We start from the raw sequence: 12014 nt of genomic DNA, 5'->3' as shown, positions 1-12014 counted from the left end.
TTCCTTTTTTTAGCCTGTGTCATATTTTTGCATCCTTTGAGACCTCCTGCTGTCTGGCCACCTGGATAGAAATCTGGTGAGATTTCATGAATGGAAATGAACAGGGGAAATGTACAGAAGTTCAGCTGGTGTGGCCACCAGAGATGGCATTTACCTCTCTGGAGCAATTCCTTCTGCCCCCAGAGACTCTGAAAGCAGCACATACCCCATGCAGCTCCCTACTAAGTGTGATCTGCCAGTATAAACCAGTCTCCTCAGTGCTGGCAGCCCCAGCGGAAGCATGGCCAGGGGGAAAGGGAGTTTCTTGGGATGTTTTTCCCCTCAAGGTTCCTGTTTCCCCTCCAGCCCTCGCCCATAGATACTGGCAGCTTTCCCCTTTTCTATGTAAATTTGCAGAGGGAGCAAAATGAGAGGCTGGGACTGGAGAAGTCTGGGAGATGGAGGAAGGCTGACTAGAGGAGGGCATGGGGAGGCAGGGGTGCCCCCTTGACCCACTGCTGCCATGGCAGCCTGGCCTTCCAGCAGCCCTGAAGCAATTTGGGAATCAAATTTGCTGGCAAGGAAGGGAGGAAAACCACAGGGTTGAGTCACTCCTTGGAAGGCATTTGTATCTGGATAAATTCCAGCCAAACCCCCTTCCCACCACCTCTGTGTGGGGTGTCAGGGGTGGCTTACAGGAATGGCCACATCCTTTCCCCCTAGGCTGGAGCCTCCCCAGATGGTCACACTCTGCCAGAAACTGGGCAGCATCCACTGCCGACTTTGGCAGGTTTCCATCAGAAGGCAGGAAGGCTTCCCCGGGGGGGAAAGCTCTGCTGGTGAAGCAGAAGCGAGAGTGAAGGCAAATGAGGCTGCAGGGAAGCTGAGCCTCTTCCCAGAAACAGCAAAGTGGAGTGCTGCCTCTCAGCATCTCTTGAAAGAGTCAGACTGGGGCTGGTCCCCCATCCAAGCTTTCCATTAGCAAATGGTCATGATTTGGGATGACAGTCTGCTCCAAGGATTTAGACTAGGAGAGGAGCAGCATGCAAGAAGGATGGAGGATGGGGAGCATCCCAAACACTGATCCAGCACCTGCAGAAGTTTGAATTTTTCGCAGGGGTGAAAGAGGGGCTGGGGGAAAGGTTGCAGGGCTGGAGTTACCCACTGATGGTGGGAACTGGCAGAGGCAGAGGATTCACCCAGAGGGTCACAGGGTGGGAAAAGCTTCTCCAGGAATGAAAGGGCCACAAAAAGGTGTCTAAGAACGTGGGGTTTATTTGCCTTCAGAATCATCTTAGGGGAGCTTCTCCCTATGCTCTACACCCAAATTGATATTTTCTCAAGGTTTAAATTCCCCTGATGTGCAAAGTCATGTTCCTCCTTGAAAAGAGCTTTGCCAGGGTCAAGTGCTGTGTGTGGCTAGAGCAGAATGGGTCCTGGGATAGGTCCCAGCTCAGAGAGGTACCTCAGGGTGAGATCTCAGTGTCTGTGTCCGGATCTGAGATTCATTGCACAGTGCTGGAGCTCTGTGCACCATCTCGGTGATGTCCAGCCTCCCTTTCCTCCCTCTAGTGGTTAAAACCCCGACATCTCCCGGGGCTCTCAGAGCCCCTGGCAGCACCCGGGGCTGGGGCACAGGGGGTAAGGGGATTTCCCTGTGCTGGGACAACAGGGAGGTGGCCCCAGTCCCTACCAGCTCTCCTGACAGGGATGCTCCTGCCTGCCCCAGGTCTTACCTGAGAGGAGATGGAGTTTTGCAGGGGGGTTTTGCATGTATAGGGAACTTTTCAAGCATCATGCTGGTTCCCACACTGCTCCATACCCACAGACGCGCGATGAGGAATAGCAAGGGAAATGTCAGCTCTTCCCTAATTCATTCCTTTCAGCTAGCCTTGCAATTAGTCCCTTGGAAAAAAAATAAATAAAGATTTTGAGCTTTGCCAGCACTTCTCTTTGCAAACGCCGGTCTCGCCTCGTAAGTAGGGCACAGTGGGAGGCGAGAACCAGTTAACCCTTAACATCGAGCTTTCCTCACAGCCCGAGGCGGCTGTGATGAGTCTGCCCGCGGGGTGCGCCTCTGCTCGGGGGGAAAGGAGCCTGCAGAGGCTGAGTGGGCAGAGAGGGGTGCCCAGTGCCCAGTGACCCGGCTCAGGGCACACTGGGGCTCCCTTTCCTCTGCACACTCCATAAGCGTTCTGCAGGTGCCCGTGAACCAGGGCTGTGCTCCTGCACTTGTGCTTTGCTGCAGGACGGATAGGGATGTCGAGAAGAAGGTGCGGAGCTGCTGCTGCTCCCTGAGCCCGGAATCGGTGCTGGGTTGCTCCCGGAAATCCATCTGGGATCCACCCACTGTTTACAGAGAAGAGTGCAGTGAATCATCTGTGAGGGGAAGAAAAACACAACAAACTTGGGCCTTTTTAAGCTTTCCGGGCAAGTGAAAGCTGCTGGGAGAGCACCTGACTGGGAGCAGACTGAGTGTCCTGGGAATAGGTGCTAGGGCTGGCTCTGGAGGGATCCCTATCCTGGGACGGGGCACCTGTTTCTACCCCAGCCCATGGAATATGGGTGGCTAAACCCACCAGAGCTGGCAGCAGCTGTGTTCTGCCCCCCACCCCACAGGCCAGACCAAAGGGACTGCAAAGTGAGTTTCCCAGGGAGATGTCCTGCCTGGTGGGGATTTGAGAACAAATGCTTTTCTCTAGACATGAAGGTAAGAAAGCATTGATCTGGAAACGGGTTTGCTGTACAAGGATGGAGTTACTACATCTGCCTCAACAAAAGGACCAGAGCCCTCGGAGATGGCCTGGGGTGCTCCACCTGGCTTGCAGATCAGAGCCTGCAGGGGTCCTCTGATACCTCTGCCAACCCTCTGGGCTATCTCAGGTGTCCTCTGGCACTGGGCAGATGCTCAGGTAGCTAAACCAAGCCCTCAGGATCACACACACACACAAAAGTTACTTCTGTGTGACATAAATGAGGTGAGGAAAGGTCTTTGTGTCTGCCAAGAGCTGCATTATCTTCCAGCTGTGGCAGCTGGAGCAACCACTGTCCCCAGAAATGTAGCCTTTAAGCCAAGCTGCCCGGTGCTGTGGCCCCAGGTCTGCAGCAGAAAGGGAAGGTGGATTCAATTAGCACCTGGAGAGCATTTGGGATGGGGTCTTGGCATCATTAGGACCCAGCACTGGGAGATGGTAAGAGCAGACTGGGGGAACTGTCAGCAAATAAAGGTCACAGCAGGCAAACCCAGCAGCTTGGTGTGGTTCTGGGGAGTAGCTGGGTGTCTTCCAGAGGTGTACTCTGGGGTCTTCAGACAGTTGCCAGGCACAGAAGGTAGAGGTAAATGGGGATACAAGGGGAGAAGACCCCTAAAAGCCAGCAGGGACCCTAAGGATGTCTCCCCATCCCTAAGGGGTGGATACAGCTTCCATGTGGGTGGAGAAGGGCTGACCTGGCAGAGGGGCTGCAGCCCTGATGCCACCTTGGCTGCCAGCCCAACTTTGGGCCCCTTTGGGGTTAGTGAAGAGCTAGTGCCAGAGGGGACAGGGCAGCTGGATCATGTGCAAAATGTTCAAGTGCAGTAGCTGTGACACTGTAGCAGAGATCCTGAGGAAGTCAGAGCCGATGCCCCAGTCCAAGGGGGAATGTTCTGCAGTCATGGCTAAGTTAGGGTGATCAGAAATACCCGTGGCCTGATGGGAATGTTACCCTTCAGTACAAACGCAGATGTGCCAGCCCTGCATGCTGAGGGAAGGTTTGTGGCTGGAAGGAGCTGGAACAGCAGAAGGTACAGAACAGCTTCTGGGCTGACCCTGTACTTGAGGGCAGCTGAAAGCCAAAAACTTGGAATTTTTTTTTAAAAAAGTGCCCAGGGCCTCAGGGTGCAAAGCCTGTGCCGTGCTGCCTGTGAGGAGCGGATTCAGGAGTGCCAGGTGCTCAGGGCAGAGGTGGGAAGCTCTGCAGGGACACGGCCACTGTGGCAGTACCGTGGCTGGCACTAGAGGGCTGCACACTCCCGTCCTTGCTGCCAGAGGTGTCTCTCTCGCACTGCACAGCCTGGTCTGGAAATGCTGATTAACTTCTGACAGCCTCAGCGACCCGGGAGAGATGAAAATAACTTTGAAGAACGGCAGTTTGCCACTGCGTGGCCAAGGTAGTGACTTTTCTTCATTTCAGTTGTGCTTTCCCCAAGCTCTGCTGCCTCCAGGGCAAACTTGCAAGGTGAAAAGAAGTAAGTAGTGCATGGGCTTGATGCTGGGGGGGGTGTGATGAGCTTGTCGAGTTCCCTTAGCCCCTGAAAGTGTCTCCAGCACAGCCCTTACTCCGAGGAAAGCTGTGTCTTGCAGAAGCAGTGGGCTCCTCAGTTGTTTAGTGTAGGTAAAGAGTGGCTGGGGATGGTGCAGGCATGGCTGATCCTGCCTCAGGTCTGGGTGATCCACTGAGTTCACTTCTAGCATGGATTTCTAGGGAACCTGGCAGCATTGGAAAGGTATAAAATGAAGGTACTCTTACTCTGCATCATCTAAAGTAATTTTGGAGCACTGTTTTTGTCACCACTTATGTCCACTGCTTTGTTTTTCTTACCTGTTTCTGGCTATTTTGTTGCCCTGCAGGAAATCCCTGCTGCTTTGGGGCCAGCTGTGGCCCTCTCCACCCAGCATGGTGGTAAACAGAGATGGTTACCATCCTTCCCCCTGATGGGAAGGTTTGGCCAGGTATCCACAGGTTCACCAGACACCTAACTCCAGAGTAATCAGGGGCATCAGCATCAGCCTGGAAAAGACAGAGGAAATGATGGTAAGGGGCTCTTGACTATGGGGGTCAGTGACACCACTGACCTCCCACTGGAGGACACACTGGTGGTAAAGGTCCTGGACAAAAATCCATCATGTCCATGTTGTGGGAAGCAGACAGGATGGGTCCTGGGACTGACTGAACATCTCAAGAGTTAGCATGGGAAGAGTAAATTTGTGTTCCTGTGCCAAATGTGGAAAGACAAAGGTAAAACATTGACAGTATTGCCTGACATGTCCTATGGCACAAAGGGATTCAGAAAGGATTCCTGCTGAAGGATGGATTTGTGAGGTATGTGGAAAAGGATTCAAAATTAAAATCAGCCTGGAACAACACAAAAAGCTGGCCCACCCAGTTGTCAGGAATATTGAGCATCTTCCACTCCGAATAAAGATCTGCACAAGGGGCATGTTGGCAATACTGGACCAAGGAGGAAAATTTGGATGAGCAGTGTGAGGGAAGAAAAAACTTAAACAAGTTCGTTGGGAAGTATATTCCATAAAAAAATATGAAACAGGTAAGTGGCAGAAAAAGATATTAAATAAGAGCCCAATGAAAAAGAAGAGGAGGGACTTGGAATGGGAAACATGTTGCTGCTATTGAATTGCATGCAGAAGAGGAATTGAAATCCCATTATGGAAGAGTTGTTGTGGACTGGTTACCCCTGTAAAGCTGCCTGGGCCTCATAGGACCTTTGAGAGAGTGATCACATGCAGTTGCTGTCAAGTTGCATAGCACTGTAACATCCTGCTTCTGTTTAATATTTTTTTATTGTAACACCTTCTATTTAATTCTTGAAATATATTATGAATTGTGGATTAGCTAGAGAGGTCCTGCCCCATTGTTGTGTTAAGTGCTGTGCTCTGGGTGCAGTGTCCATCACAAGCCAGTTTCCATTAGGGGCTGGTGGGATGTAGGGATGATAAGGGGCTCTTAAACATGATGTGACACCTGTAACATGAATTTGAGGCATAAACCACTGGTTTTGACTAAAGTGAATGGGCCACCTATACTTAATCAGGAAAATGAACATGTATAATTTATGTGTTTTGTAAATAGCATGAGAATAAATACTCAGGTCCCTTGTGAGAGACAGGGGTCATCCTCAAGTATACAGCAGGGACAGCATGAACCAATGCACTCTGCAGGTGTTTGTACACTGACAGAGGTGGATAAAACCCCCTGTCCTCAAAGGTGAAAATTGTGTAGAAGGAAAGCACTTGTCAGAGATGGTCTCCATATGAGATCATCAGGCTGAGATCTGCCTCATCCTACCTTGTAATAACCACCAAGTTGGGAGGGAAAGGAAAAAAAAAATCACTGCTTTTGTCCCCTGAAGTCTGATATAAATGGAGTGTGAAGAAAGAACTGCAGGAATATGTGGGGATGAGGGAATGTCTGCAGGCATTGCTCAGGGCACTGATAAGGAGTAAAAATAAGGAGGGAAAAAGTCAGCACTTGCTTGGGAGATTAGGTAAAAATCAACCTGCTTCAGTTGCTCCTGCTGGGAGAGTCCAGGGAGAGCATGGCTGGGTCAGGTGGGAGATATTTTAGACTGGTATTTTTTATTGCTTGGTAGATGAATTGTGATGTGGCTTTATAGAAGTACTTGACCTCTGTTTTCCTATGACATGGTGACCATATTTACTGAGCAATACTGGTGTTGGTGAGCAGAAGGTGTGCAGAGATTCTGCAAAAAAAAAAAACACAAACCCTTCCCAATGCCAAACTTTCTGTGAAATGGGCTAGCAGATATAAAGGTAATAAAAGTGATATCAGACACAATTGTCCTTTAGTACAGAAGGAATTTGATTTTTCTAGGTAAAAGCTCAGATTTATTGCCTAAATTTGTATGAAATAATTGAAGTGGATGAAGTTCTAATAATTTTTGTGATGAGAGTGTTTTGCTACGATATCTTAAAAAATACTGTGATCCCAAAGAGACTGATAATGGTCAAGTATAATGGAAGCTTAACCTGAGCTGGAAAGATTGCTACGTGGGGCTATAGAGGAATGTGGATGTTAGGATGTTCTGGAATTCAGAAAACAAAACACAGGTTTGTCAAAAGGCTGTTCAGACCTTTCCCAAGTTGCCTGCATGTGCTGTGCTGCCTGTTGGTCACCTTGTCCCAGAAGCTGAGTGATCAGAGAACAGCCAGAGGGGGGTGGGAGTTACTAGTCAGGATTTGCTTTGCAAAAGCACCTTACTGATTCCAGTGGGAAATAAGACAGTGTTTTTCTGCTGAATAAAACATTAATGGTGTGGTGATCTAAGTGGGGCCCCAAAAAGTGATGGGTACTTGTGGGTTCCTTGTCTAATCTCACTGTCAAAGTATAGAAAAAATTACACAAAACTTGCATTGTCCTTAAAGGGATAATGGGATAGTAAAGACAGATAATGTGTGTAGGACACCCAGGATCTGTTTTGTCTAGGATGTTTGCTTGAGTGGAGCAGAAGGGAGGAGGACCTGAATTTGTTTCATGGCCTGGAATGAGAAAAACAGAAGGGCTGGGAATTGCATGTGACAGGAGCTGGCATGTGGCTCTGAGCAAGCAGCAGTGTGGGTGCAGTGATCAGCAGGGGAACACCCCGTGTGGGACTAAACACCAGCTGACTGTGGGAACCCTGCTGGTGCAGGATGTGTGTGCATGTGGATGCAAAAGAAATCTTCTATTTCCTGTTCTGGAGTTCAGCTCTGCAGAACAGGCAGAGACCATTAGACCCCATTGAGTGACCTCCCATCTTTCACAGGCCTTGCAATTTCTTCCTGTTTCACTTGACATCAGCACACTGATTTATGCTGAACTAAAGTACATATTTTTTCCAAAAAAGACAGATCTGAAGACATTGGGAAATGAGAAAACCAACATTTCCCCTGATAATTTGTTCTACTAGTTAACCACTGCCACTCTTTTCCTGTTTCTTATTTTTCATTTCAGTCTGTCTGGTTTCTGATGCTAAACATTAGTTCCTGTTATAGATATCAGGAAATAAATCAAAATGCCCTCTAGAACAGTACCTGCTTTCTTTTTGGAATGAGGGATATGGTAATTAAATCTCCTCGATTTGTCTTAGTTTTGTAGAAGGCTGGGGTTTAGTGCTATTGCTGCTGCAGAAAAAGCAAATCCCATCCTTCCCTCTTAGCTGGCTTGTGCTGTCTGCCTCACACCCTGTAATGCAGCAGGGAATTGGTTTTCCTGAAATACACAAACCTTTTGTTGCCTTGAGGTTATTTGGAGTTTTCAGTCTGCTCACCACAGGGCTGTAAAGATGTCTGGTGGCTCTGCTGAGCCCAGCATGGTGAAGAGGAGGCTGGAAGATTTTCAGGTGGGATGTTTTTGCAGCAGAGCTCACTTTCAGGGACCAAACTGCCACCAAAGACTTTTGCTCAGGGAGGCTTTTTCAGTCCCCAAATTAAAAGAAAAGCAAAAGGTCACTGTGTTTGACCAGTGCCAAGCACAACCAGCCTTGTGTGCAGGGCTGCATAAGAAACAGTAACAGAGCAGCTACAGATGATAACGAAGCAATCAAGCTTTTTTGAGTGTATGAAAGTGAAAAATGCTTTCCTTGCTTGTCAAGAGGATTGTTTTGTTTCCTTGCCTTTGAAAAGCCACAGCTGCTCACTCTGAGGGCAGAAATATAGGAAGACCATGCATGTACTACAAATATACACCCTGATCCTCTTGAAAGGTTTGGCTGATAGGAAGAGGGAACATGGACAGATCATTGGAGATAATTTTTTCTTGCAGGATCAACCCAGCTAAGGCAAAGGTGAATGAAATTACAGAAACTCTGTTAAGTCAAAGTACATATGAGCTGGAGCTATTGGTGGGAAAGCGCAGGAAGATTTTGTTTCTACCCACACATGCTCATTTCAGTCAAAACAATCTGGATTAGCAAAAAAAAAAAAAAAAAAAAAAAAAAAAAAAAAAAAAAAAAAGTCTATTTCATAAACCAGGAAAAACTACTTTGATGGAAATGCGGAAGGTGTGCTTACAGTACCAGGAAGGAGAGCTGAGGAAGTGGTGACCTTTAGCAGAGGGCAGAGAGGAAGAGCTGTCTTGCAAAGCTGTGACTGATAAGGAACATGGATGAAACTAATTGATTGGATTGATTGTAGTCTTCTTGTTACAAGTTAAACTCTTCCCTAAGAAGGAATTAAAGGAAATTCCTTTGGCACAGTTGAGGGAAGTGTAGGAATACCTGCCAAGTTATAACCTTTACATTTTTGTGGCCCATTTAATGAAGCTGTAAATAATTCAGGCTTTGTGTGACTCAACTCCGCTGTTTCATAGTTTTAACAGAAGAAATGCTTTCTAGATGAGTTCATGCTGCATGATGTTTTGTGTATTTAAAAAAAAATATCAATTTCCTCTAGGCTATTACGTGAAAACATATTTTAAAGAGGACTTTTTTTATTAACAGGATAAATAAATGTTAATAATTACAAGTTAATTATAAATTGTGGGTGTCACACAATATAAAATTAAAGGCATAGCTGAGCTCCAAACCATTTCTTTATCAGAGATGATATTCAGATAATCAGACTCAGCTAACCTGTTGCAAATACTGACCTTGTACCTACAAATGAAGTTTCTAAGGATTAAAATGCCAGTGGGTGTTTTGGAAGGTCACTCATATTTCCCAATGCTTATTTTAAAAGTGTGCCAGTTTGTCTTAGCTCAGGGTTTGACCTCTGGATCATCACAGGGTGCTTATGTAGATGCCAGAGTCAACAGTTCATCATTAAGTGACAAGTAAGACACTGAGAAAAAGGCCTAAGGGTGTCCCAGGGTTGCTTGGCAGTGTCACTCTGGAAAGTTTGGTTGGAAGCAGGAAGCTGTAAGTGGACAGAGCCTGTTTTAGCAATGCTCAGAATGATGAAAACATGAAGTAGAGCATGGGGGGAACCATCTCTCCTTTTTAGTCAAGCTGGGTATCCTTTTAGCCATACTGAATGTATATACATCTAGAGATAATATTCAATAGTGGGAGAATTATTGGCATGAAGAGTGTTGCCTCCATATTTCTTCTCAATTTTCTCTCTGACAGGTGCCACTTGAGATTTAAATGTGCTTATGTTCTTCTACTATTTGCCCTGCTAATCCAACATTTACAAAAAGCAGGTTTATTTCTTTGAATGCTGTGCAGCATTTTGCTGCCTGATTACCCTGTGACTTGGTCACTACAGTGTATTTACACATAATCACTATGAAGTATGACTCTAGCTGGCATAAGTACACCTGAAACCACTTTCAAGCTACAAGCTCAGAAATCCATAACAGTGTGGCCCTGTGGAACAGAATTTGGGGAGGTATATTTCCCTATTTATGTATGTGCCAGGTATGTTTAGGTGCCTGTCTTGACTCGTAACCTGCAAAATTGACGTGAGACATTTTTGCACCTAAATTGCACCAGTTCCTGGCCATCTCTACCTCTCCTGTGCTCACTTGTACTTAAGGTGTGTTACTGAGGGTGTGTTGCCAGAAGAGCAGGATGTATTGCCTAATTTTTTCCAGGAGCCTGTCCAGTGTTCAAGGGCATTCAAATGTTTCATCCAGAGTCCACACAGTGGCCTAAAATGACATTTGTGGAGTATGTTTGTTAAACTATTGTGAATTTGGGAGGGATGGTGAGCGCTGGATAACAGAGTAAGAGTTAAAAGTTATCTTGAGAAATAGTCTCAGGAATGCACTGATGAATGGCACAAAGAATTGCAGTGAGTTAACACAATGCACTGCACGACTGTCAGATGGGGACTGACTGTTCAGCAACAGCTCTGCCAGAAATTATCTGCAGGTCATGTCAAATCAGGAGTGTACGTGAGGGGGGAACCCCCTCTTCCTCCTGTGTGAACACAAGTTTATCCTGTGGGTATGGGGATAGATATTTCTGCTGTAGTGGGACTCCTGTGGGAGTATGCACTTTGTTCTTTGGGAAAGCTGTGAATTTCTCGAGGGAATTCAGAGGAGAGCAATTAGTGGTGTGCTGTAGCAACACTTGATCTTCTTTAAGTGGAAACGGTTCTGGCCAACACCCTGTGCTGTGCAGTTTTATGCATTTCTAGCAGTGATTTGACTTCAGATATCCAAGGAAGAGCCTACGACTCATCCCTGCTCTCTGATTTGGGCCAGGGTGGGGGAGCTGGCTGCAGTGCAAGACTGGGAGGGTGTGTTAAAGCATTCAAGGCTCTGGGAAGATGAGATGTGTGCTGCATTTGCTGCTGTAAAAATAATAATGCAACAAAATGTAATGTGAATTTTAATGAAAAGGGATGTTTAGTTTAAAGAGAACTTATTTTCCTTACTCATTGTCATATGTTTTAGTCACGTTTTCACACCCTCATGCTTGTGGATTTCAAGACACATGTCAAAATCCATGAGGATTGCTTGCATAACACTAGGGATGTGATACTGGCTTTCAAATCCTTGTTCCACATTTTGGGTTCCTCTTGATGATGCTACATCTAGTTTTTGAGCTGGTATGAACCAATTTTTAGAATGTAATTTACTTAAGGCCAAGTTATTGCAGTGAATTTGTCTCCCTAAGAATCTTGCTTCTTCCTCCATAAATCTTGGACAGGGTGGCAACAACTTTTCCTATTAATATCTTACTCTCTTCTGCTTTTACAAAGCCTGTTCCCCTCTCACCAAGCTGTGATGATGTCATTTCCTCACTGAAGTGACAGCTGTGTGGTCCCTGGCTGCAGACTTACCTGGTTACTAAATAAAAAAAACCCTTTAAAGAAGATTTGCTAGGCATGCCACTTTTGATAGATACTCTTTCATTTGTTCACTCACAGACATTGAACTTAGATTAAAAATAGTAGAAAGTCAGTGTAAGGGGTTTTGTTGAGTGATTGCATGTCTAGCTTTTGAAAAACAGCAGTGTTTCCTCATTTTGGCCAGATGCCACATGTCCTGTCTGCTTACCCCTGATGGAGGCTGTGACTCTTATTTCCCTGTCCCAGCAGGCATTTCCCTGTTAATTACTCTGAAGGCTGAACAGTCCCTAGCTTCATCAGAACTCTGATTGTGAAAGAATTGCAATATTTAAGGCTGATTCAGGAATTCCCTCAATCTTTGCAAAAGAAATAACCTTTGAAAGAGCTTGGTCACAGCATAACGTGTAAGTGGAAGAAGATGAGAGAAGTCTGGCAACTTGATTAGATAACTAAACCTACCAACTAAAATTTTTGTTGCTTGTTATGCAGAAAGCAACATGTTCATGTCGTGGAGAAAAA

At 46.3% G+C, this 12014-nt stretch overlaps 1 protein-coding gene across 1 annotated transcript in view; it reads left to right on the top strand.

Annotated features, from left to right (window-relative positions):
• The window catches only part of SEMA4G (semaphorin 4G), a 129819-nt gene that overhangs the window by 56014 nt on the left and 61791 nt on the right, over positions 1–12014 (top strand). The gene's annotated exons all lie outside the window — the stretch shown is intronic.

Source organism: Zosterops lateralis (assembly GCF_965231275.1).
Source record: "Zosterops lateralis genome assembly, chromosome: 8".
Classification (NCBI taxonomy): domain Eukaryota; kingdom Metazoa; phylum Chordata; class Aves; order Passeriformes; family Zosteropidae; genus Zosterops; species Zosterops lateralis.
The sequence above is the reverse complement of the archived record's forward strand: the minus strand, read 5'-3'. Positions and strand labels throughout refer to the sequence as shown.